This window comes from Anas acuta, chromosome 3 (genome assembly GCF_963932015.1).
Source record: "Anas acuta chromosome 3, bAnaAcu1.1, whole genome shotgun sequence".
Lineage (NCBI taxonomy): Eukaryota > Metazoa > Chordata > Aves > Anseriformes > Anatidae > Anas > Anas acuta.
The window spans coordinates 35,855,252-35,882,506 of NC_088981.1; the positions used below are offsets into that span (position 1 = coordinate 35,855,252).

Here is a 27,255-nt window from a genome sequence, read left to right on the forward strand (position 1 = left end):
ACAGAAAAGGGTCCCCAAATCCCCAGGTGATGGGAGTGGGTGAAGTACTGTGCAGCTGGAAGCATCTCTCTGTTAACTTTTGTGCCCTTCCTGACCAGCAGTGCTAGGAATGCTACAGGTGGGACAAGAAAACAAGCAAACAAACAAACAAAAAATGCCCTCTTTGGAAACAGGAAACTCCTTTGCAAACACATCACCTCTCAGAGAGGGGCTGCAGCAACACAAGGATCTGAGTGATGCTGCTACACTTCTTTGCATTTGCAGCCTGTTCCTCTGATTTCTCCCACCTCTTTTCCACCTGCAGGAGCTTGCTCCCCTCCTTGTGTTGGCACACAAAGTCCTAATCAGCAGCTACTACCATCCTCCTCTGTCACCCCAGGAGAGAGGCTGAGGGGAGCTGTGGGAGCAGTGACTGGAGGCATTCCCACCCCGTGGCCCTTTTATACACATGTGTAGCTGAAAGGACTGATGGACTTCTCAAGTGCAGTGCAGTACGTTTGCTGAATGCTTTGCCTGAGGGGTCTTGCCAAGCTTCACTCTATCTGGCTGACTAAATCCAGATTAAAGATGCATGGCTCTGCCAACTGCTGCTTTTCAATTTAGATGCTCACACTGTATTCTTATTTATTTATTTTTAGAATATTGATTTTTTCAGGAGGCAAAGCAAGGGATGTAGGAAAAAGTGATAAGTCCAACAGTCAGTGGTGTTAGACTTTTAAGGGGCTAAGGAGATTTGTTTCTTAAATACAACTGCCAAACACTCCAGTTTATCTAAGCTACAGCATCCTGAGCCTGCTTTCACTCAAGGTCAGTAATAAAGTGTCTTTGACTTTGTTGGGAGCAAGTCTGGGGCATGAAGGAGCTGCCAATGAGGGACACCCTGGCAGGAGTGGGAGTGAATTATCCAAGTGCTTGGTTGTTACTTTTCTGGGGTTCTTTCTGGCAAATGTCGTGTCAGTATGGTATCCCCATTAGCTCCTCTGAAATGAAAAATCAGTGTGGATTTGTTGCAGATGTGTGCCTGGTGGTGGGAGGTAACCCTGCGTGTACCCAGGGCTGCCCTCCACAGCAATGCAGGCAGCAGACCCAGTGTTATCAGCACAAGTCCAGCCACACAGCATGAGCTGGGGACACCTGGGTCAGTTTGGAGGGGTCCCAAGGTGGCAGGGCAAGGAGTGATATGATTAAAGTAGTCCAGTTCTTTTGACATGTACAAGATAACAAGATAAAGAGCACCATTTTACCAATCCCAACAAGCAGCACTATTTTACTTACACCTTTTCTAGCACTAATTGTACAATTACTTCCTTAATCCATCAAGAGCAAAAGAAAAAGTACTTACATTTAGCAGACAGTTTGAATCAAGGTTGTGGGTCTTTTTTCCTTTAAACCTTTAAAACTATATTTGCTTGAAGTGCTTCAAATGTTTTATTGCTCGTACTACAGTACATAACAAAGTAATTGTGTAATTAAGAGATAATGTCAATGCAATAGAACATTGTTGACAAGATAATAGCCTCCTGCTGCTATAGAAAAGCCATGGCAATGCTAAAGAGTATGCAGGAAAAATATACATAGAGAAAATTAGATGGGATTGTTTGTTTTTAAACCAAACTGGCAAGCTCTGATTGGCCCAGCTGTAGTTTAGTATAGGTTGGACTCCCTCTACAGCAAAGTGCTAGTTTGTTCAAAAGAGGGCTCAGATCTTGTTCAGCAAGAGGGTGAATACATCAGAGAAGTGAAAGGAATCCACCCTGGGGTCTGATCTCCCAGGAAGAGCTATAGCAGAAGCATTAGCAGAGAGACAATGCCTGAAGCTCCTGGAAGGTATCTCCCTTTGCTATCCTGTTGAGGCTCTGTGAGACTGGAGACCACTGGATTATTTGGCCCCACATCTTTCATGCACCTGCAAAGAAACAAGGACAGAAAACACCTAAACTTCAGTTGAATTGCATCCTAGTCTCATTTAGCCTTGGGAATGAACACTGACCCTTGGGCTTAGAAGTTCATTGCCTCCTGTTTGCTAGTTCAACATGTGAATACATGATCCTATAGATACCCAGGGGTGAAGGGGAGAGGGGTTTGGATACAGAGGGTACACAAAGTGACTTGGGAAGGAATATTATATCAGGGAGTACTAAACAGGGCCACTTAATGCACAGTACTCTTGGCAAGGTTGCACCAGCACGTCACTACCAGCCACATGACTTCCAGCATTCATCTTTTATGTAACAGGACCATTTTCTTCCCTTTTATATATATATATATATATATATATATATATATATACTTTGGGTACCCAGACACAAATAGAGTAGCTCTTTGAGTTGTGTCTGGGTACAAGAAGGTTAAAAAAAAAAATAAATCACACTCGATGAATTAAAAGATGGTAAAGTTACAAGCTCGGAGATAACAATAAAAAGAGGTCTGTGCAACCTTGCTTCAGGTCTCTGTGGGCAAAACATGTGGCATGGTCTTTAATTTCATGCCCACAAATGCCACCTCCAATCACCCTCACCACTTGGAGTGCACAGAGGATCTGCTCCCCGTAGAAGTGGCTGCTCAGTATTTCATTTCATCTTCATTTTTCTATGTACAGCCCCAGGCCTTATTTATGTACACTCTGAAGACCTAGTCTGAATACAACATTAATCATGAGTTCTTTACAGCATTCATCGCTGTAGCATCTGAGTGGTTTGTAAAAACTGGTTAATTGATATATGCAGCAAATCTTGAGAAAATAAGTGGTATTGTTACTTCCAATTGGATTTGGCTAACTGATGGACTGAGAAATTACCTCTGAAATGTCCACCAGTTCTGTGTGTTTCATATGTAATGCCTGATTTGGTAGGGGACACCAGGTTTTGTAGTACTTTAATTGCTTTGGAGTCCAGTTGCTGATTTCTTTCTTGTATTTTGAAAAGCAGACTCCACAGCTCTCATAGTGTGCATGCAGGATATGGAAAACACAACTGTCTGCCTGGGATCACACAAGAGCCTTGTGTCTGCGGCACAGACAGCATCCAGTCCATTCTTCCAGGCATTGCACTGACTACCCAGGTTGATCCTGCCCACCATCTCCTGCAGTTCCCTATGACACTTGCTGTGAACTTTCCTCCCAGCTTCTGCAGCAGAGAAATATGGAGCTCATGTAAGCTGTGTTTTGCTTTAGCTGAAGAGGCACTCAAACCCCTGCCCCCCTGATTATCCACATCAGGCACATTTTGGGGAAATATAGCAATTTTCTTCTTTGTTTTATGTATCCGGGCATGAGAAGGGATGGATATACAACCAAGTCTTTCCCTAATCTGCATTCTAGGCACAAAGTTTATACCCAGACTCTCAGATTCACAGGCCATCTGAGAAAATATACCCAAGGGAACCCCACAAGGCAGGCCTAATCACACTCACTGATGAAATAGAAATCCAACTGAAAATCACAGCAGACCAGCCTACAATCCATCCTAATGCACAGATGGACCAAATTAAGATTGTAAATCACAGCAACCCTGAATCATTAGGGTATTTTGTCCATAATATTCTTAAGTTTTCATAGGAACTAGGGACATAACTCAGACTCAGGCAGAGTAAATCATGGCAGCTAGAGCCAGAAGACCTCAACCAGGCTTGGGAAAGTGCAGCTGCCTAGGCCAGTGATGATCGGCTGCCAGAGGAGACATGCAGGAGCTTACTGAAAGGACAGGTGATCCCAGCTGTCATCAGTGTCCTACAGGGACATCTGTGTGTCTTGAATGTGAGTTATTCCTGCGTGCAGACCAGGCCCAGCAAGCAAATGTGGTTCTTTCCAGAGCAGGGAGCAGCAGACAATGAAGAGAGGCACAGTAGCTGTGTCCATTCTCCCTGCACAAGTCCCATGCTGGCCACCAGACCTTGTCCAGGATGAGGAGCACGTGGCTTGGCAGACCACAAGTAATAGCAGCTGTCAGACATGCACTGGCCTCTCCTTATATCACCTTCCACTGCAGACCGGTGTCTCTGTAGTCCTTGATGGGAGACACCTCTGTTTATTACTCTCTGCCTGATTTTAACTTCCTTCACTTTATAGCACCACCAGTGCCTATATGATAAGCTGTGTGCATCTAGATAACCTGTCCTCGATGACTGCATTGAATTCTTATTAGAACAACGCAAGAGGTTCATTAGTCTGACTTCCTCCTTGGCACACACTGACTCCTGCAGTTTGGCTCCTAATTAAAGAGAGCAAATGCCTCTCACTCCAGCAAATGACTGAACCTCTTCCATTCCCAACAGTTCACAAAAAGGAGGCGCTGATATTTGTGACCAAGGAAAGATATATGCAGAGTGTGCATGGGATCACAAAAAAAAAAAGTATGAAAACAAAATTAGCATACAGAAAAAAAAAATAGTGTTTTTAACTTTTTTCCTTTTTCACTTTTCTTCACTTTTTAAATAATTGTCAAAGTTACATTGTTTTTTGATTGCTAAAGTGCAGCAGATCTTCCAGTAGATAAAGAGATTGTAAATAAAGCTGAGCTGGCTTTTCTGCCAAATCCCGCTACGTGAAACACCCACATGTTCAAACTGTAAAAGGATCATCATAAAGCCTGTCCAGATTTCAAAGGTGATTTCATTTCCTTTGTTTTCTTTTCCTTAAGAAACTTATTGCTCTAAATCAGCAGTTCTTGAGTTTCTTAGGTCAGGTCTTCCTACCTTAGTTCTATTATCAGTTTATCATTTTCCCACTTTAAAACATTTTACAATCTCTATAAATATAAACTGGGCAGATGTCTAACACCCAGGCTGTGCCATTCAAGTACCTTTATGACAATAGGCAAAGCCCAAGCACAAAGAGACCAGCAATGCAGTCACAAAGAGCTTCAAGCACAAGGCAGAGCACAAGATGGGAATCCCGCAGTATCTGGGAATGGGGGTAGGTGGCACTCACACCAGCTACATCCCTACTTGATGATGGGTATCCCCCATTGCTGTCTCGAGCTGAAGGTCCCATGAACATCCCCTTGAGTGCTGCAATTTTTTCCAGGGGCCTGCTCAGCACGCAATGGGATGCCCAAAGTCTGGCACCACACCTCTGCCACCATTCCTTGCTCACAGTTGAGGAGGTATGGGAGGACAAGAAACTTAACATCAAAGGTGCTGCAGCCAGTGTTCTTACAGGGCAGCCAAGGTACAGTTCCACTTAACCAAAGAGGAAAATCTATTCTAAACGAAGATTGCACTCAGGACTACCTCTGTTAATAAATGTCATCATTCTGTTGTTATGGATGGTACTTCCTGCTTCATTATTTCATATTTAGATTGGATTTGTAAAAGGTCTATTAAAGCAGTAATGAATTAAGTGCCAGTTCAGCTTAACTCCAAAGAGTGGGCTGTAGCAGGATTTAATCATATATTTAAGGGCTCTATTAAGTAGGGATGTCCATAACTGCACACCTAAGTTAGTGTTGAATCAGGAACATAATCACATTTTTTAAGGATATAATAATTATTGCCTTAGAAGTGGAAAAGACCTTCAGATTATAAATTAACTAACCTTGGAACTGACAGATTCATTGCCCAGCCTTTGTATCTGTTTACGGGTTTGCAATTTTGCTTGTGTCTATCAGAATACAGACTTTAAAAGATGTGCACTTCAGGGACAGAAAGCTCCTCCCGGAGAAACCTTCTTAACAAGGACATTTGTGGGGGTTGCAGCAACATGCAATAAAAGGTGAGGACATGAAGCACTGACAGTAACTCGCTCAGGAGGCGAGCCAGTGAGAGGAACTTCTGATTTGTGTGGCAGCAGCTCAGTGACACACAGCTATGCTGACAACATCTTTGCAAAGGCGGTTAGGGGATGTTAGATCAGCACATTGCCTTGGGCTTCTCAGATGCTTTGGAGATGCTCTTCCCCAGTTGTTCACAATTCTTTTTCCCACTGAAAACTTTGGGGGAAGTTCACTGGCAGTTGGTTCAGACACCATTTCAAAGATAATAATGATGTTTTTGTTTATTAACCCACTGGCCACAGCCAACTAGACTACTTCGCGTCCTACAATCAGAAACCTGCTTAGGAAGAACTAGCAAATATAACCCAAGCTTCCAAGTTAGACTATGTCATACATTTCTGCAGTTACCAGTTATGCAGTGTAACTTAAAACAGGATAGCAGGGGGAATATCCAGTGGGTGAGCAATACTTTCCTCCCACATCAGCTGCCATTTTATGATGTGTGAGACTTTTCCTGCAGCCGAGATGCGTCTCAAGGCAGGGGTTTTCAGTTTGATACGCTATTAGTCAAGCCATGTGTCATGGCCAGTGTAATCATGTTTGTTTGATAAATTTGAAGACTATGTGCAGTGGTCTCCATCAACTCCAAATGAGTCAAGAACTTTGGTGGGTTTAGTAATTAACCTTGGGAATCGTTCCAGTCACTCACACATACACACTTGGACATGAGTAGACACATAGCCAACAGTGGCTAAATATGTAAGCAGGGATTTTTTGAAGAGTGCAATTTACTCAGTTATAACCTTATACTCAAGGGGAATGTCTTAGACTTATTTAGCTGTGTGTGTTATTAACCTCTCCAGACCTCTCCGTAGTCACTCAGGAAGACAGTGCCTCTGCAGACCTTGACTATCATCTTTCAGCTCTATCTCTGTTTCCATCATGAAACTTTCCAGGACAGATTAAGGCAGCAATGTGTGCAAACGCCCACTCCACAAGCTGTGTGAGTGTCTTGCACAAGCAGGCACAGAATCTGCCAAGACACTTCCATCAGACATCTTAGCACTTCCATCAGATCTCTCATACAAACTGGATGCCTGGAGCTGTCCATTTCTTCCAGTCAAATTTATCATACTTCTCCATGACTGAACAAGGGGTTAATACTGTTACCCTTTGCAACCAGCTCAATTGGTACACTAGCTTGCATAGCACAAGGTTGTGCTTATATCAATAACAGTGCAAGAATTAAGAAAAAAAATAGCAACCATCTGTTACTACCCCATAGCTCCAATCTTCTTAATCTTAAAATTGGATCTTCCCACGAGGCGATCAATATTCTATAGGCAAATGCTGTCTTATGTAATAAGCCACCATGGCTTTTATGGATTATTTCACTCAGCTCAAACAGAGGCCCAAATTATCACTACTTTCTGGTTGCCTGACTATTTCTTTCAATGAAAACTGGAGAAATGGAGAAGATGTCATTAACCAACACAGGATAACATGAACTAAATAGAAGTTTATTTTGCACATCTAAATGCCTCTTGAGATTTGCACTTGTGCCACAACATTACTTGTATTTTGATCAATATCACCTCTTGACACTGAAGTCACTGCAAATGTGTCATTTATGTTACTCAGAGCAAGAGGAGGCTCTGTCTTTTCATTTATACATAAACCACTGAGACAGTTCGATCTTCTTGCTCACTTTTCTTGCAACATAATACACACTGATATGTATATTTCACTTTCAATGTTCTCTGAATTGCATCTTTCGCTGTTTCATTACGGAGGCCTTGATTTGATAAACATGTCGATTGCTATGGCAACCCCACCAACCTGGTTCTGCCTGAGGCCACAGCAAAAACACTTCCCCTCTTCTTTCAGATCTGACATGTGGAAGCCCAGGCTAATGTTCCCATTCAATTTCAGGAGATTATTTCCTCATTATAGGTGGCTTCTTTAGGCTGTCAAGCATCTGTTACCTAAAAGCATGATGCTTTCCAACTAGAAACAAGGCAGGGGGCCAGGGAGGAGCTGGGATCATCTGCAGTCACGACAGAGACTGAAGAGGAATGAAATATTTTGACAGCACACACTGGAAACAGAGAAGAAAATGTCACGAGGCCAATCACCAGAGAAAGAACAGGGATTGGTTTTGCCACTTTTCATAAAACCAGTGTTTTACTTCATGCTCCAGCTCCTGGAGTCCAGAGATGGATCTTTTTTGTTGTTCTTCTTCTAGTCTGCCTAGCTCTCATAGTTGCTGAGATGTGAAAATATGGCCCTAGATATACACATACTGCTCAATAAGCAGTCCACAAACTATTAAATATCCCCAAAATATATAAGATTTTTTTAGCAGTAAATAAAAATAATGATTTTAGGGTTTGGATTTTTTTCTTAAAATTTGGAGCCACCCTGGAGAGCTAGAGCTGACAGCCCTCACACAGTATTCTGTAGCTGAAGAGCCAAGAGGAGTTCTGTAGACCTAACTGACAAAGAGACTACCCAGGGCCAGCTTCATTTTTGACAATTAGCACAGTGTTGGATCTCCATAGTTCCCTTTAAATAATGTTTTCTTGTCAGGCTGCTACAGGATCCTGACTACATGCATTTTACTTATCTGCAGACACACCAGAGATAATTCAGGACACATGCAGGTACCAAACCTACGTCAACCCTACATATTTTTCTACTGCTTCATTTGGAGGTTTTAAAATTCACAAGGTCCCAAAGGGAATGTTGTGACTGCCCAGCATGGTTTCCTGCAAGACAACACACAAGCACAGCCTGGATGTGATGATGGGATTGCTGGGTACCAGTAATTTCTGTTTGGTATAGATCTTTTTTAAGAAATTTATTCTCTGTTTATTCTCTCTTATTTTTCTACTGCTTCTGTGCTTCTGGAATCCAACAGGGACTGGAAATACTAAAATGCCACAAGAAAAGCTGTTCTTCTTGTATTTTCTGGCTAGATTTGAAAAAGGAAGCTCTGGATATCTCATGAGAAAGTCTGTTTTGGTTCCACTGCTGTTGGCTTGGTGTTATAGACATGGGAGCAGAGCCAAGTAAACAATTCACAACAAATAAATCATACAATGAATGTTGCCATTTCTGGGCTTATGAATTGTCCAGGGGCAGATTGGAAAACTCTCAGATGTACCTGCTATTCACAGTCATCCACGAACTTTTTTGGTGAATAATTAGCACTTGGCAGCTCTTTCCAGTTGTAAGCAGTGCACCGTTAAATTCACAATTTGCAACTCATGCCCTAACTTCCATAATCACATACAAAAGTAGGGCAAGGGTGGGCAGGAGGAGATGCTAAGGAAGGCAGACCATGTTTTGAAGCTAAATTCATAAAGTTTATACAGCATTTTGGAGGTATGCAATAAAAACTGTTCAGAAGCATTAGGAAATACCACTGTGAGCAATAATCATTTTTGTAAACAAAGTAAAACTCATTTTGCCTGCATGGATGCACTGATTTCTCTGAAGGTACTATCTTAGTGTCTAATGCCAGGGTCTCCAACACTAATCCATGAGCCATGACCCTCTGATATAAAGGGTTTATTCCACTGCCATTAAGATAACAATACTCACAGTTTTGTTTTCCTGGCATCAGGTCATTCAACAGACAAAGACACATATGGCCATGGTAAAGCTCATGGCATGACTCCAGTGGTCTCTAAGGCATGGCTGCAGTGGTCTCTAAGATCACCTGCAAACCTGCAAGTAAGGAGATGAGCTTACTAATTACTCCATCCAGTCCTATGCATAAGCCTGCCTCCCCTCTGTCCTAGAAGCCACAGCTAAACCATACTTCACCCCTTATATCACACATTTTTATTCTGTCCAAAACCACTTGAAAAGCAGTACGGGGAAGGCACATCAGCCAACCCCCGTCACTTCTTCCCTCACACCACTAATGAGAATTAGTAAATTGACCCAATCATCCTGCAGCCTGGTTTTGATTTTCTGATTAATGGAGTGATTAGCTGATGCTTAAACAGCAATAAACTGCCTTATCACCCTTTCCTCCCAGTTCCTACAGTTCCACTCTATTGTATGATTTTCATTTGGTTTCCTCCTTCCATCCTTCCCCCATTTAACATCGAGCTGCATCACTGATCCAAGAATGAACCCAAATAAGTATTTTACTTCCTAATCTTCAGTGAATTCTTGACTAGCCAATCAGGCCAGCAGGTATGTGTAAATAAGTTTAAAGATGGCACAGAATCTTTGAATACATAGATTTCATGGAGTTAATCCCTCATTTCATGAACAAAATTTTAAAGCTTTTGCATGCTCATAAGAAAACATTTTTTTTTACATCCCCATACCACTCATGTCTAGGCAGTCCTAACATAGTTCAAAAGCTTTTCACAAAATAGAGGCAGCACAAGCAGCACCGGTGAAATTATCTCCTCCTTATCCTCTGTGCAACATATTGCTTTTGTAATAGCAATCAGAGGCAATAAGAGGATCATCTCTCTTCAACGATCCAGGCTCTGTATGATTGCAGGAAGCAGTTTCTGTCCAGAAATGTGACAGAGAAATCCAAAGCTAGAAAGAGACACAGCAACTAAGGGAAATAGGAAATGCCTGTGCCAAGAAGGTGATAAAAGCTCTTGGAATCTCAACGCACTCAACTTGCCTTGCCACAACACATGCAGCATGGCAGAAGCATTTCTTAGTGACAAGCCAATTGATTCTCAGTCTTCCCAGAAAGCCTACCGCTAGGACTCACACTTAGGGAAGTATTTACATGAACCAATTCAGCTGATTAATCCATTTAGGCCCCTTAAAGAGACCACAGAGAGACAGAGGCTTCTCCATTGGGCAGTGCAGAGCCTTCTAACACAAGAGGTCCCTAGGGAGATTAGCAGACAAATTAATCCCTTATAGTAGGTGTGGCCCTAATGATGTGAGCATCCTCCCTCTTGCCCCCAGTGTATACTTCTGTGGTGCAGTTTGCTGCCTGGATTTCTCTCTTATCCTTCCTATCCCTTACAGTTCTGAGAAGCAAAGAAGTTGTCAGATTGGGCTGAATCTGAATGGATGACCTTCAAGGTGAAAGCCTTTGTTCACTTCTATTAATCAGGCCCTTGAACCATCCACTATTATGGACAAAGATCCTTTTCCATGGTCACGGCTTACAAACCCTCATTTACAAAATGACTCTCACAAAAAGCCTGCCGGAAGGTTCAATAAAGAAATCTGTCATAGCCTGGCTTCTGGGCCACGGCACATGGAATACAAAATCAGATTCATTAGTTCCCCAGCCTTTTCCAGGTTCCCCACTATTCTCTTTAACAGGAAAAATTATGACACTATTATGTAAAAAATGTTTTAAAAATCAATGTTGATTAATAAAAGTAATTTCAAGAAGCTGTACCAAAGAGTATTCAATTTTAAATTCATTTCCCCTGCTTAATTGTCTGAGAATATCTGAGTGATGGTATAGGAATATGAATGTGTTGCTTATTCAGTCCTGGATGAGCCTGTCTTCTCTGATGGCAAAAGCCCCTCACTGGTCACCAACCCACCTCCAGTTTACAGTTGGTTCAGGGCATCTGACAGGGACAATAAGAATTTGTTGATCCTATTTTAGTTGCAGACATCTTTAAAACTTACTTTTTAGGTGAAGCTCTAGATATAGGTATAGTTTTAAAACATCCCATGAGAAACAAATGAATAAGCACACCTGATAACTTTGGAAATTATAGTTACCCTTAAAGGGTAACTCTTATCTTTAAAACCCTTAAAATCACAAGCAACAAAAAACAGGCATGGGCCATTTATTACCAAAAGACCAATCTATCAGTGAGTTTTCTATAAAAAAAAATAAAAATCTCCAGCCCTTCCCTAGTACTATGGCAGGTTCTTGTACATGGTCCTTCTGAATGACACTGATAGTCCTCGAGCACTGCCAAGGACCACTGTACCAGCTACAGCAATTATTTCCATAGAAAAGAAATGCTGTGGAAATACTCAGTACCTTTATTAGATTTTCAGGATATTAAAAAATAAAAAATAAAAAAAAATGAGAGAGAAAGGTATCAACATGAGATCTATGCACAACACTCATGTACAAAGCACCATCAAGATCCTCAGTGTTGAAACCATCCAGAAAGAGTCTCCAAATGTGGACACTGGAGCCAAACATCAAAGTTTTGGAGTTTCTGTCCAAAGATTCAGCTGCTTTTTACTCTATTGTGTTATAGATTTAGTAACATTTGGACTCAGAAGTGCATTCAATGTCTAGGTCATTCTGGCACAGTTTTATCTCCAGAAATAACTTCTAAAACCTCTCTCTTTTTTTTTTTTTTTCTTTTTTCTGTTTTCAAGAAAAGCTTTAAAATGCTCTACAGTCATTGATACACAGGGACAATTTCACCAGCTGAACCATACCCCTTCAGGAAGGAATGTGTTAGCTGTTTAACAGTACATCAGAACAGTACAAGAATATAAGATAGGAAGGGAAAAATCAGGGAGGAAGCAGAGAGAAGGGAAAAAAAAAAAAAAAAAAAAAAAAAAAAAAAAAAAAAAAGCTTTCTGGGGAATAAGGATATGTAGCAAAAGACCTGAACTTCAGTCTAGAGTTATCCTAGAGTTTTTCATTTTCCTCTTTAGTGCCAAAGTTTTCCTCTGTAAAATAAATACAACAGTATTATTTCTTCATATTTGCACAATAATGTGAGATCTACAGAAGAAACATGGCTCTAAGTGTGAAGTCTTATTATGATCAAAATCAGCTAAGATAATGATGGTGAAAAGGTTTGCATCTTTTTGTTAAATGTGTTTTAATATATACATGATCCATTGCAGGTGGTACCATCTCCTTAGGGCAAAGTTATAGACTAACATCTGTTATATTTTTCTAAACAGAAATTTGGTCAAGAAAATAAGTCTACCAAGATAAATACAGTTTCAGCAGAGAGTTCATGATCACATGTCTTCAGGAATGGGTCTTATTTCTGAGGTCTGTTCAGTGATGGCCAATACACCGCATGGAAAAGAAAAACAACAAAATCTGCAGTCCTTAAGTTCTCTCTGCAGTTAAAGGTTTCCTGTGTCATTTGGGATCATGCCTGGCCCCTTAGTCTAGCTACAGTGTGAAGCACTGTGTCTACAGAAATGTGATCACTTTTCCTGTGCAACAGCATGTCCCTTAGCCTGGCACTTCGTCCATAAGTAATGGGTGAAATGTTGCTTTCAGCACAGGCAGGCAGCTTTTCCTTGGATTGGAAAATGATGCTCCAGATTCTGTTACCAACAGCTTTCAGTCATCTGTATGGGGAGTGAGGGGAGGAGACAAAACACTCTGGAAATAAAAAGCTCTGCTGTACTCTAGTTATCACTCTTAGCTCTTCTCTTCAGATGAGAAATGACTTGAGTGGTTCCCCTTGCCATTTTAATAGGGAATATAGAAGACAGACAACACCAAAAGGAGTCAGTACAATGCAGCATGGGACCAGAGGAGAAGGAAAAGGAGGGCTCAAAGGTTACGTGTGATTGTCAGTGGCATGATGCGGGGTCACATTTGTGATGAACAAGGTGCCACACTAGCCACACTGTTATGATTGCCCATGCATGTGTGCACTCTTAACTTTAAATGAGAGGCAGCTCATTCCCCGTGGTAAGAGGGGCACACCCTTCTGCACACACAAAGGGAAGATATCCTATGCATAGGCAGCTGTTGTGAAGTTACTGACGTATGGCAAGACATAAGGTGTTTGTGTGCCCCTAACCTTAATCTCCGGTGTTCAAAAGCAAAAGCAATGATTTGCTTTGCAATCTGTATCCTTCAGAAGGCTATACAATAGCCCCTTGAAAATTTCCATATGGGAAACTGAACACATAAACCCTTTGGTTTTATGCAGCATCCTTGACCCTCAGAATAACGAGATGCTAAACAGAGAAACAAAAGCTGAGCAGGAGGAAACGTGGGTTCAAAGGAGAGATGAAAGTGCCTGAGAGGGAAAAGGCTACCCAGTGATGAATACCATGTACTGAAAATTTTTCTCAGCTGTAGATAAATTCAAGGACAGAACAGGTGAAGGCATGGCCAGGATCAAAGGATAAGGGGAAAGCAGGAACACAAATAGGTGGCAGTGTTTAGAGAGAAAACTGAATTCAGGCAATGCAGCTGGGCCTCTTCAGCAGCAATTATCTAATCAGAACTTATTCTGGAAAAAAAAAAAAAAAAAAGATATGTTTTTTTGTTTGTTTCATTTTCTTACTTTTTTTTTTCCAGCTCCCACTAGTCAGTCTTACCCCCATTCCTGTGCAAGAAAGCAGAGCTCTCCAATCTCCGCCACCCAGCTGCACGTGGGAGGCTGCCGCAGAGCAGTCGTGGCTCGAGAGCACTCCCAGACGACATTATCTGCACCACACCTCCACTTCTGTGCTTGCTGAAAGGAAGAGACAGACAACTATGGAGCTAAACATTTGTGGAAAAATGATCGCTACTGCATCGACAAATTTCAGAAGGGACCGTTTTCATGGGTTCTTGTATTCTTTATTTACAGATGAGAAACAGTGAGACAAAGACTGGCAGTTCTCTGGGACTTCTGCAAATGTGCATAAATCACAAAACACTGAATTTATTTCTGGATTGTTTTAGTCTGTTTCTTTTCCAAGAGTCCAGTGGTACTGAGGTTCCTAGGTTTAATTGCATGCCCTGAACCTCTGGTCATTGTTTGCAGTGAAGAAATGTGTTAATAATAATAACAGCAGCAGGAAAAGCAGTATACCTGAAGTGACATGGCTTGCACCAGAGCAGTAGCTCAGGTTTTGCCTAGGTTCAGAAGACTTTCACAGGTGCAAATTGCAGTGATGTGGCTGCACCAGACAAAAACCTCAACAAAGATACCCTGCAGAGGTGCAGAAAGACGATTGCATTCAGTGTGTCTCACACGATAATTTAATAGTCCAAGTTGCCAGAGTTTTTGCCCCCATCATATGCCAGTTTTGTTCATTCATGCAATCTGTTCCCCATGTTTATATACATGGATATAAGAGATCTTAGCAGAGGGGTATACCTCTTACAACACCCTGTAAAGCTTAATCAAATCAAGCTAGGCCTTGGGACAGTGACAGATGTCCTAGTGGTTCAGATTGCAGCAAGAAAGAGCCTAAAACCATGAGACAACATAGCTTTCAGTCATTCATAATATTCAGAAGTTTTCCAATTAAGATTTCCAGGCCCATTTTCTGCCTATGGGTGGCACTTCTATTTTATTCTTCATTAGAACTCCCTGAATAAATTATTCAGCAGTTTTTGAGGCTGAAGAAAAAATGGACAGTCCCTAATACATAGAAAAAGCTTGAACTACAACATTAAAGAGAATTATACTGAAAATTAACTACTAACATGAATCACTCCTTTTGGGTGCAGAACTATTTTGAATCCAAAAGAAGTAAGAGCTTGAACTTTGAGATATTTTGCAAACACTAGAACCAGAAAGAAAACACCCTGATCACCCAGTCCAGCCTTCCACATTACAGGGCTTTCCTGATTCATTTGTTTGGTCTGGTCTTTAAAAAAACACCCAATCTGTATTGCAGTAGTGACAGAAGCAAAAGCCTTTCCCATAGCATGTGGTATTTGTGCTTTACAGCTCTTGCTGGGAGAAATGTTTGCTCCATTTTCATATCAAACCTTTGGAGGTCCCAGCCTCAGTGCCATGGGGTGCCTCCTGCTGAAGGCTCTGAAGAAAACTTGCTGAGGAATGTACCCTGGATCACACACCAGTGGACAAGGGCAGGCAACAAGCAATAAAAGCTATGAATGTGTGGTTTTCACTAAAGATAAATTTACTTCCAGGAGCACTCAAATCCCATTCTTACTGTAGCAGTATCAGTGTTTTGCAGTCCTGGAGAAATGCTTGCAGAAACATTACTGAAGATCAGTATATTAAGTCTCCCCCCATTTTGTGCTGAAGATGAAGTAGTAAGTAATATTTTTCATTTACTTTCCAACAGACATCAAACAGTGCAGCCTTAAACTGCTGCTATGTGCCACCATAGAGGTGGCTCTGTGCTCCCTTGCTCCCTGAATGCAGTCTGCAAACCTCTCTGGAATGCTCTGGGATAAAAGGAGCCTTCCAACAAAGTTTATTGTTTTTAATTATTGATTGTTTAAAAGATTAATAAAATATGACTCCCAGATCTAGTCATGTTAGGCAACCCAAGCAAACAAAGCCGTGAATCTGAGACTGCCATGTTCAGAGCTGTGACAGGTTCTGATAAAACTGCATTGAATATCTGAGGTAATAATTCCTCCTGGAGACTTGAGGCTAAGAAGAGTCTTGTGCCTGGATTTCCCCTGCTTTTATTTAGGAAAGAGGAAACATGAAAGAGTCCATTGTATGCCTTTTGGGGTACATTAGGACTTCTTTAGATTTCCCTTGGGGCATCAAGTTCTTGTACTAGGTCTGAGATACTAGGCTAGATGTATCTCTGAAGGTAAATCGTTTGTTCCTACATCCAGTACATTTAAACCTACCAAAAATCCTTCCATTTACACACTTAAAGGCATCAAATGGGATCAGAGAGAATTCCCCTCAGTGTGTTGTGCATCTGGTTGTAAAACTAGCTCGTGCATTACAGGCAAATCTGGCACCTTTGAAGCCCATAGGAATTTTGTCACTGATTACACAATTGGCATTTCAACCCTATGTTTTTTTCCCACAAGTATCTGATGCACCTCCTAGGGAAAAGATAGTGAGTTTTATGTCTGCGTTTGCTTTCTGGCAAAATGCACCTCCTCCCTGGTAAAAAACAGGAGCTATTACACATCAGCAGTGGTGAGTAGCAGCAGCCTGCTGATGAAAATAACTGCTTCCATCTCACCCTGTGGGGTCAGTAGGAGGTATGTATCTATTGGGATAGGCACAAGTGTCTCGGTATTAAAAGAAATGCATTTAGTTGATATTTTCCTGCTTAAGTATGGTTAATACTGGTACCAGCTTCCACCTCCACAACCCTGCAAACTACGGAAAAGCAAGAGTAGACCAGAAAAACCTTTGCCATGTTAACCAGCATTCTGCAGCTTGATTCTTAAAGGATGATCTCTAGCAATGAGACGGGAGGTCAGGCACCATGGATCTCTCCATCCTCGGTACCTCCAAGGAGCCTGCTCATCAAGGCTCCTCATCAGGGTCAGGTAGTCCTGTTTCTCCTGATAGATTCTGCAGAGAACATTTGAATCCAGGACAAAAGCAGAAATCAGAGTTTTTCTGGTCAGTATCAGCAAGTACATTCAATCAACCACTAAGAAAAAGCTCTTTCAGTCATCTACCAGCTAGGTGGGTGACTGAAAACCAACAAACCTGTATGCTCAGGCTCACACATGGCTTCATTTTTCTGGCTTCAGTTTGGAAGAAAAGTCACACTGGTTGTACAAGACAGGACTCTTAAGCAGTTAGAAGGTGCCTGATTTATTAAGGCCTGATTTTAAAGTGTGTGCACAAAGTGCACCACCATGTGACCAAAACACCGAGCAATTCTGCAAATCCTTCCTTCTGCAGTTGTACAGAGTCTTTACAGAAATGTTGCTTCAGGACACCAGAAGAGCTCCCAATCGATATGGCTGTGCCCTACAGCTCCCAGATGAGTAAACAACTAAAAACACTTACCAGTGTGGCTCATTTGTGGGACTGAGGGTCAGCCCATCATTTAGAAACAGTGAATCCAATAATGTCTTGGTTTGTCGTTCTGAGTAATTTAGTCCCAGTAAGCACACTGAAAAGTTGCATTTGCATTTGAAACACTTCCTGAGCAGGACTCCACAAAAATCATAGAGCATCATTTAACAGTCCATTTTCCTGGTCTGTTTTCTTCCTCCCCCCCACCCTCCCCCCAGCTCAGTTTTACTTTTTGGTAAACACATAAATCAGCATCATCTATATTCATTAGGTTACCCGACTTGTTCTGTGCAAAATTACCCGTTTTGCATGATTTTTTCCCCTTCTGATTAATATAAATGCCTTAAGTTAATTATGTTTCTCTTCATAGAAAAATGTATTTGTCAAACTGTGAGAGCATCAATAAAAATAAACATGTAGATTTTACACGGGGACAGATGTGCAAACAAGATCCACATGGATGCGTCCCATCCCCAAATCTTATTTCAGGGGTGGTAACAATCCCTTATCTCTGCCAAGGAGGCCTTACGCTCACTTAGTTGAGAACACTGCTTTGACCAGAGATTTATGAGGTCAGCAGAAAATAATTAACCCTCTCAGTTTTACACCATTAGGCTGGAGCTAGCATTAGCCCTTTGCCTTCCCTGCCTTGCATTAGATCTACAGGAGCTTTAACCTGGAAATCTCCCTGAATCCTGGATAGGTCTGAGGCATCTACAAGGTCAACTTTATTTCTTTGTTCCTTGTGGTTCTAAATCTAGATGACTCCTGAAGCTGTCCCTGGAGACTTTCTCAGCTACAACTCCTGTTCATTTTTTACTCTCAGGGATACCCCATAGCACAAAGGAGAAAGCGTTACAGGAAAACGGTATTTGAGCTTCCTCTAAACTGTTCTGGCAGTTCTCATTCAACATTCCTTTTTCATCTTTCTAAAAAATAAAATAAAATAAAATAAAATAAAATAAAATAAAATAAAATAAAATAAAATAAAATAAAATAAAATAAAATAAAATAAAATAAAATAAAATAAAATAAAATAAAATAAAATAAAATAAAATTAAATTAAATTAAATAAAATTAAATAAATGAGAGGAAAGCTACTAATAGACTAAAATGGTAGAATTCCCATTTAAAATTGGGGAGCAGGGAACAAGCCAACCATGGCCAAGTGTCCCTGTGTCAACCCAAAGACAATTCTTCTCTCCTGAACACAGGTGTCAGAGGAGGGCTGGTAATATGGGCTGCAAATATGACCCATGCTTGCCTCCAGATTCCCATGAACTGCAACATAGGAAGAAAAAAAAGTGTATCTGTGTTGCTGAAGAGACATCTCTACATCCTCAGCCCCTGAAAAACAAAGGAAATTAAGCTAGGTTTGTTTGTTTGTTGTTTTGTTTTTGCAGGATAATATGAACAGCTGCATCAAAATCCTTTTCAATATCCCATTCCCCAAAGAAAGATCACCCCAGATTGTAGGTGCATCCCAGTAAGAGTTATGCCCCTGTGCAGCAGCATCCAGTGTAAGCTGGAGAATGCAGAACCAAGCACAAAGACACTTTCTTTTCACAGCTTTCACAAATGTGAAAATCAGTACCCAGACCCCATCCATGCACCGAGCAGCATAAAGTTGTGTGACCAGCTCATGAATCTGTTTCTCTGCTTTGAGGGGCAGCACTTGCTTAAGAAGCACCAATGTATCTGCCCACCTGTGGCCCCATATGGGACAAGAAACTTGTGAGGAGCCTTTCAGCCCACAGGATATGCAGAAAAGTGTTTATTCATCTAAAGACTCCTGTAGCCTCCAAACCTTGTCGAGCCAGGCTGATTATTAAATCTGAGGGCTGGGACAGTTTCTATTTGTTCCAGCCTGGTTCTCCCACCCTTGCTTTATTCCATCTGGCCAAAGCAGCTTTACAGTGTAGGAAGCCAATGTGTCTGACATTGAATTTACTCAGCCTGAAGCCAAAATAATTATTGAAATCTATTAAGGGAAAAGAAAAAAAAAAAAAAAAAAGGAAAGAAAAAAAAAAAGTAGGAAAGTATTGGCATCTGATTGACTTAATCTCTGTTCAAGCAAAAAGTCTGCAGACCTGTGTTTGGAAATCAGCTTTGTCTTCTGAGGGAACAAGACCTGGTGTGAGTTGTCAGTCAGGGTCTTAAACAGGAGACTTTTGGTCCAGAAGTGCTTGTTGTAACATTTTAGCATCCCTGAACAGCTAAACGTGGAAGACATAAAGCTCATATATCTGATAACAAATGCATTGTAACTGCTGCTGCCTCAGACATAGGTTTTCCTTTTTTACCATGAAGTGACACTTCTCCATCTCTGCTTGAATAGCTATTCATCACAGGTGTTCAGTGTTTACTGCACACAACTGCTTGCCTTTAGCTGCTCTAAAAATAACACAATAGCGCTGGTTTCTTTTATTATTATTAAAAAAAAAAAAAATCCTATTTCCTTGTGCTCTCATAACTGAACCCAGGACATGATTAAACTGCACACACACCTACCACTGCCACCACAGGCAAAAGTGGGGGTCCAATATATCCCACAATGATTGTATTTCATCTGTACTGCTCCAGTGCGAGACATGGCAGTCTCATTGCACATGTGACATCTGTTCTGGATTTCTGGATGGATGCTATTACAGAATGATGGACATAGAAAAGACAGGAGACCACTGGCCGCACCAGTGGGCTGGGATATGATTTGTAGAAAACACAATCTGGTTTCCAAATCAACATTTACCCAAAATACAAGTTTAGAGCAAGAACTGTCTGACTGGTAACAGGAAAGTGTCTGGGCTGGAGCCAGGAAATGACACACTGAACTTTGAAATGCTACAGACTGGGATTTGAAAACAGATGTTCCAGCTTTTTACCCCTGGTCCTTGTACACCGTTTTCTCTGTATCTCCTGAAGTGTGTTTTGGAGAAAAGTGGATAGTATTACAGCATCTAACGGTGGTGGGACTCTGGGGCACAGCAATGCAGGATGTATTTTCAAAATTACACCTGGGACTGATGCACCAAATTCTCCTTGACTTTCACCTTCCCAGGAGTGACAGGTCCAACCACACAGAGAATATCAGCTTCACAGCTACTAACAGGATCCAGCATCCCCTGCTCCCTGTCCAGAAACCTCTCCACAGGACCATACTCTTCCTCTGTCTGGTTTCTAACACGATCCATACAATGTGTCTCTGCAGGTCTTAGCATCCCTTCAGCTTCTGATGTAATTGATATTAATCTCTCAGTATTGTAGACACTTGCAATGCACCAGATGGGCCATTGTTTAATTAATAGTGCTGCTTTCATTCAGTCTGAGCTTGATTAAATGAAAACTCCATCTGTGGGGAACCAAAACCTGCAGGCAGGATGCCGGAGAGTGATGTTGCTATTAGTTTCGATGATTTTGAGAGAAGAGGTTGTATGGGGCAAGGCTACATTTCCAAATGTTTTGGGTTAGGAATAAGGGATTTTCTGTCTCTATATTGACATTAAAAACTTGGTGTTAAAATAGCCTGGGAAAGAGGCAGAAAGAGTGGGTGGCTGGCGTTGGAAGAGAAAAACAATAAGGCAGGAAACATTAAGCTGTGCTGTGCCTGAAGTGAAGTGATCCACAGAATAGCAGGGGACAAAGAAAGCCAGAAGTCACCTTTGTGCCTCCAACGTCTGGAGGAGATTGTTGAATGAGCACGACCCTGAGTACAACTTACGGAGCCCATTTCTCACTCATCCTTGGCCATGCTCCTTAACAGCCACTGCAGACCTGTCCCAAGGTTAGGGTTCCTTATCCGGGCAGCACACCCTGCCATCCATCTCAGACACTCCCATCCTTCAGGAGAAGCGTAGCATTACCCTGGCTTCTTCCACACTCAGAAAACCAACCTGAGGCCACCACAGGGTGTGAACACCAGATATCAAGAGAGAGCAGGAAGGAGAAGGTCTGCCAGAGAAGGAGGCAACTGCTGAAGGAGTAGACCTGAGAACACAAGAGCCCCTCCATTGTCTGCCAGCTCCCTTGGGGCTGGGCTGGGGGAGCAGGGCACCTTCTTAGGGTCAATCCATGCTGCACACCCTGCAGTGTGTGGAAGTTGCTCAGATGCTTAGTGCAGCACAACGTTGTCCAGATAGAGGTACCAATTTAGTTGCCTAAAAGTAGTCCTCTAAACGCCTACGGGTATCTGAGACATCTGCACAACATATCTGTCAGCTTCATGTGAAAGTCTTGAGTGCATCAAGCAGTACTAGGAAAAATGAATCATGCCCATCAGTGGGCTTTGGAAGTAGCTTTCCCGTAATGCAGAGCACACTCACGGCTTCAGTATCTTTCCTTCTGACCCATCTTCTTTGTTGCAACCTCTTGGTACTCTTCTAAAACAAAACCAGTTAAGCTCTGAGAAAGAAATTATGTAAGGTGTGTATTTTTTCATCCTCTGGTAACTGACCTGCATTGCAAATCACAGCAAACTACTGCTGCCAGACCTCAGAGAGACTTCTTTATTCCAAATTACACAGGTCTTCATCCTGAGGCTGATTCAGGCTTGTACCTGAGTCTGGCAATCCAGGGAAAGGGCTGTTGTACATACTGTCTTGCGCTCTTCCAATTGCAGGCAGAGTTTATACCTCAGTGCATACTGGTGTAAGGTGTGCATGGTCCTTTTCCATGGACAAATGAGATGGGACCTCTTTTGGATCTTACTCAAAACTTCTGTCCACCTTGCCCAGACTCTAGATGCTTTAGTCCTACGTTCTCATTTAATATAAGCATATAAAATACTCATATAACAGGATATTGATATCAGCTGGATTATAATTATAGGGCAGCTTGACAAAACAAATGGTCCTGTGCTAAACTTGAAATATTTTTTCTTGTTTTAAGAAAAACAAGAAAATCTCTTTTATGGTGAGAAACTCCTCAGGACCCTCTGGACACACCATCTTCCTTAGCTCCCCACTACCAGTTTTGCTCTGCTACTTGAGCTAAGGGTTGCCTCAGCTTCACCAGTTCTGGAGAACAGGCAATTTCTTTCAAACTCTTTGTTCAAAACATAATATTAACTAATAATCAAGATCTTTCCCTGATGCTGCTCCCCAGAAGACCGCATTACCTGTCTGCATCTGTTTGGTGTTTCACCAGCAGAGAACCTAACAAGTGAGGATTTCTGAAAAGGTTTCACAGCAATATTGCAAGATCACAGGATCTGTCTGGTGACACTTACAATTCAAGAGGGGAAAAAAAAAATGTTCAAAAATATATTGAAAAAGTCCTCACTATCCAAACATGAACTGTCACCAACAAGACAAGAGAGTCACCAAAAAACACTCAATTATAAAGAGAAGTGTTATGATTTCTTAAATTCAAATGAAGTCTAAGGTTTCTAAACAGGCTAGATATCAGATTTAGAGCCAGACATGCTAACATATGTGCAACATGAACAATCAGGAGGTCAGGAGAGAGGCTGTTTGTCAGTGTAGCAATTTCCAGAACCTGCTCTGCTTCTGTATCCCCAAAACCTTCTTTTAGAAACCAAACAAATGAAAGTTGCTGCCTGAAGATGATAAACATGGCACAGATGCCTGTACTTCTGTGATGCCTCCCAGGCAAAGCAGGCAACTTAACCTACTACCCCAAATGTTATGCTCTGAGATCTTTCAGAGCAGCTTCAGTCCTCCCCTCAATGTGTGCATGGATTTCCAAAAGAATTTGAAATTTCAGGCCTTAGCAGAAAAGTGGCTTCAGCCTCCATTTTGCTTCAGGCAGTTCCCACCTCATGTTGAGCATACTGCTGTACCCAGGCTATCACGTGCTGATATTAAAAAACAGTGAGACATTGAAAAGCAACAGGGAAGAGCAACAGTAAAAATCCTTGCCTGAGCATCTGGAAATACGCAGTTTTGTCTTAGATCTGTCATGAACCTTTCACACAACTTTGATCAAATCTCTTACAAACCTTCTGGCTTGTTTTCTACGTGCACAAATAAGAGCATTTTGGCTTATTTTTAAACCTCACTCCAATCTGAAAAGAGCTCCAAAGGTGTAAAGCATGTTACAAGTGTTAACCATTATTCAAAAAGATAGAAGAACTAAAGTGAGCAAAGCTCTTTGTTCAGAGAGTGCTCGTTTTCCCTGTCCCCTTCAGGTCTGCACTGAGGAGTAACAGGGGTACTTCCAGTGGTAACCCCATGGTCAGCGTGTCCATGGGGTTTCCATAAGAGCCAGCAGGCTACAAGTCCCCATGGTTTCCTCAGTATCATCTGTGGTACAAGCACCCCTCAGCAGGCTGCACAGAGGGACTAACAGGTTGATTTTCCTCTGCATGCTCCCAGAGTCATCCCCTGGGCTTCCCAGCTGGCCTGGTTCCCAACTCTCCTTCCTCTTGTTTTCTTTCCCCCTCTTGTGGAATTATATTTCGAAGAATTAATTACTGTCATCTTACATTATCCTTGACTCATTACTTCCAGATGGTTCTATTTCTTTTTTTATTATTATTATTTTTATTTTTCCCCAGCTATACCCAGAAGTGTTGTGGCCTTCGTTGAAATGGAAACAGCAACAGGAGGGTAAACAGTCACTCATCATTGCAACAAAAATGTTAAAGATGGAAAAGCCTTGACAGCTTTTATCCACCTCTTCATTTTGACTTCTGAAAGGATGTTTCTCTTTTCTGTATGTTCTCTGTTCTGGCATTTCCCAGTGTTTTCCTCTGACTGATCCTATACACTGCAAGCCTCCGATTTCCCTATCTTTTTTGCTTCACTGCTACACTAATTATTCATAAGGTGCTCCCTGATATTATACTAACTACTCCTTAGCTTGCTTTTCACATAGTCTTTTTCCTCTCCCTTCCCAAAAGAAGGGTAATTGACATTACCTTCATTGTACAGGTGGGTTGGTGAAGACATCATCAGAACAAGCTAGAGAAGAGAAGCCACCAGGGACAGCAGCAGATACCACAGCTCCTGTCCACCAGCAGTGGTATTCAGACACAACTCTGCCACCTCTCACTATCAGCCCCGTTACTGCAGCTGCACAGTGCTGTGCACAAACCACAGCCCTCTAACAGCAGCCTTCTGCCTCACATTCCCTGGCAGCTAGGATGGTGCCTTGTCCTCTGTCTTACCTCGGTGGCTGCCCTCCCACAACACAGTTTTACACACCACTTGTGTGCAAGGGGAGCACTCTGTTTTGCACAATCCCTTGTGGCAGATACATCCCCAACACTGGACTCCATCTCATAAATTAGAAGAAGATGCATGAGATGTTTATCAAATTTCTAGTTATGTCTCTGCTTAGATGTGAATGCAGGACACCTCCTGACCCTCATTTATTCCCATCTCACCCCAGTCCTGCTGGAGAATTTCTGTGAATCAAATTTGGGCTGCAAGGACATGAAGAGATTTTCTATCTGGCCAGCCTGACATTATTTATACAAGCTATGAGTGAGGGAATACTCCAGCATTAGAGGGATTGCTGTGTCCCATCCCAAAGTTCATGGGAGGCTCTTCCTGCCTCCAACAGTTCCTGGGTCACTTCTACCTTTTCCTGAAAACAATGAGTGAGTTTGTGAAGAAGAGATGTGATACAACTGTGTTGCAACAGAAATACATGAGCAAATGGGCATCCACTGTAGTGCTGTGCTGCAAAACTCTCTGCAGTGTATGGATGTTCAGAGTGCTGCTGCATGAGAATTGGCTCCTTGGATGATCTGTCCTTCAGGGACTAAATACATCACTAGCTAGTCCTGGGAGCAGAAGTAATATTCGAAATTAAGCTTCCCTTGAGACTTGTAGCAGATACACCTCTCTGGCAATTCCTCTATGTACCTTGGGTTCTGTTATGTCTTAAGGAAAATGGTGGTTAAATAAAACCCATGAAAGCAAACATTTTCCCAATTTTGCTCTGTGTGTGTGCGCTTGTGCTGATGAATCATTCATAAACCAGTCAAAGCATTCAATATTCATAAGCAGGGATTGAAGATGGGAAACTCAAGTGAAGGAAACATTCTCAAGCTCTGCTCCTCTAACAGACTCATCCTACTTGTAAATCGCTGCTTGCTCCGTCTTTTCCTGGTCTTTCATGTGACCATCCCCCATGCACACATTTTATGCAGTCTTTAATAAACAATGAAATACTAACTATCAAAGTGAAATACTACTTTGGTCATCACTGTTCTTATGCTTTTGAAGTTTCACATTCAGAGTTCAACTGAGATAAATGAGATAGTTCATGTGTCTTGCAGAGACGGGGTTATTTGTGAGTTCTGGAATACATTACTGCATTGGCTATATTCTGCTCATATTTTGAAGAGTTTTCTCCCAGTGTCTCAGGAAATAGACTAAAATTTTATGTGTTTATATATCATGTATCTTAATGGAAAGTGAAATTCTTGGACAGATGAAGAAAGCATTAGGGAAAAGCACTGACTTGTTCCAAACATGCTTAGTTCAACTCATGTTTATAAATCTTTGCCAGTTAGTACAGATAAATAATTTTCAAAATGTAATTTGTTCACAAATGGCTCACTTTGATTCCCAGTCACTCATGATGTGTGAATAGTCATATGGCATAACTTTTGCTCTTAGACTCAACAGCTGAGATTTGTATGTGAGATATGTCTCCAACCAGGAGACCAGTGAATAACAAATAGCAAATAACTCATTTCCAGAATGTATTCTTGAACATTTACTATTTGCAAACATTTTCATAAATTCCCAGCAACCACTGGGATATTGGTGAATAATGAGTTGCAGTGCCTCTGAGACTATTCAATGAATCTCATTCAGGACAACAGATTCATACAAGTTTTCTCATTAGTCAACCAGCCATGCCACATAATAGCTCTGGAGCTAGCCACTAAATTCCAGAGGCTGATTTAAATTTTACTGGCAATGATGTGCAAAAATGTCTGGGTTAAATTATCAGATGCTGGTTCAACTTAAAGAGGTTGAGCCCAGTTCTCTGTGTTTGGAAAATTAATTTGCAAAGCAGAAGTCAAACATTGCCAGATCAAGCCAAAAGCTTTTCACACTCACAAGTGAAAAGGAGGTAAAAAGGCTTTTTTGAGTTGAGCCTACACAAACTGGCTGTAGAAACCAATGACAGTTGTTTTTGTAAGCCTTTTACTTTTTACATCTACATGTAGATGGTGATAGAAACCCATCATTTTTTCAGAGACATTCTTTATCGTATAGAAAGACATAATATATTTTGGTTTTTATCCCTTTTACATGGGTGGGAAGTGTCCTGAATGCACCTTCCTGTTGAGCAACATTAAAATGGAAAATACAGACCCTTATGAAATAAGGAAGTTTGAACATCAACAAAGAACAGATGTCCAGTGGAAACTGAAAAATAATGATAATGATAATACCTTCACTGACAAGTGATTGTAAAAAGATGAATGTGTTATTATAAAAACATACACACACTAAATCATATTCCCATATCTATCCCACAAGAGGCAGAGGCATCAGGATGCTCCAAGCTTTCTGGTAGTGCTTCCAGAAATTCACCAGAGGCTGATACAACAGCAGTGTTTATTTAATAACAGAAGCACTCAACCAACTGAGCTAGACAGGGTAATTAGCACAGAAACAGCTGCAATCACAAGAGGGAAGGTAGAATCACAGGAGAATGTGAAGCTGCGGTTGTGGTGTTCTCCATGGGACTCCAGGAGGTGACAAGATAAGAATTACAGCTTATAAATATAGAAGGGAAAAAAAAAGGGGGGGGGGGGGGAGGGGGAAGAGGTGGGGAGGGATCTTTATTACTTGATACTACAGAGACTGAAGAACATCAAAAGTTACTTTCCTAAAGGAAGTGGAGCAGGTGAGTGGACTAACACCACTATTTCCTCTTTTTAGCACTAGAGGTAAGAATGG

General features: G+C 41.6%; 1 long non-coding RNA gene across 3 annotated transcripts in view; it reads right to left on the bottom strand.

The window, feature by feature from the left end:
• Nucleotides 1–1,404: 1,404 nt before the first annotated feature.
• The window catches only part of LOC137853818 (uncharacterized), a 43,426-nt gene continuing 17,575 nt past the window's right edge, over nucleotides 1,405–27,255 (bottom strand). For all 3 annotated transcript variants that reach the window (XR_011094741.1, XR_011094742.1, XR_011094740.1), the window contains 3 exons: nucleotides 13,995–14,131; nucleotides 9,318–9,435; nucleotides 1,405–1,906 (listed from right to left, as the gene is read on the bottom strand). This is a non-coding gene — a long non-coding RNA (uncharacterized lncRNA). The remainder of the gene's footprint in view (nucleotides 1,907–9,317; nucleotides 9,436–13,994; nucleotides 14,132–27,255) is intronic.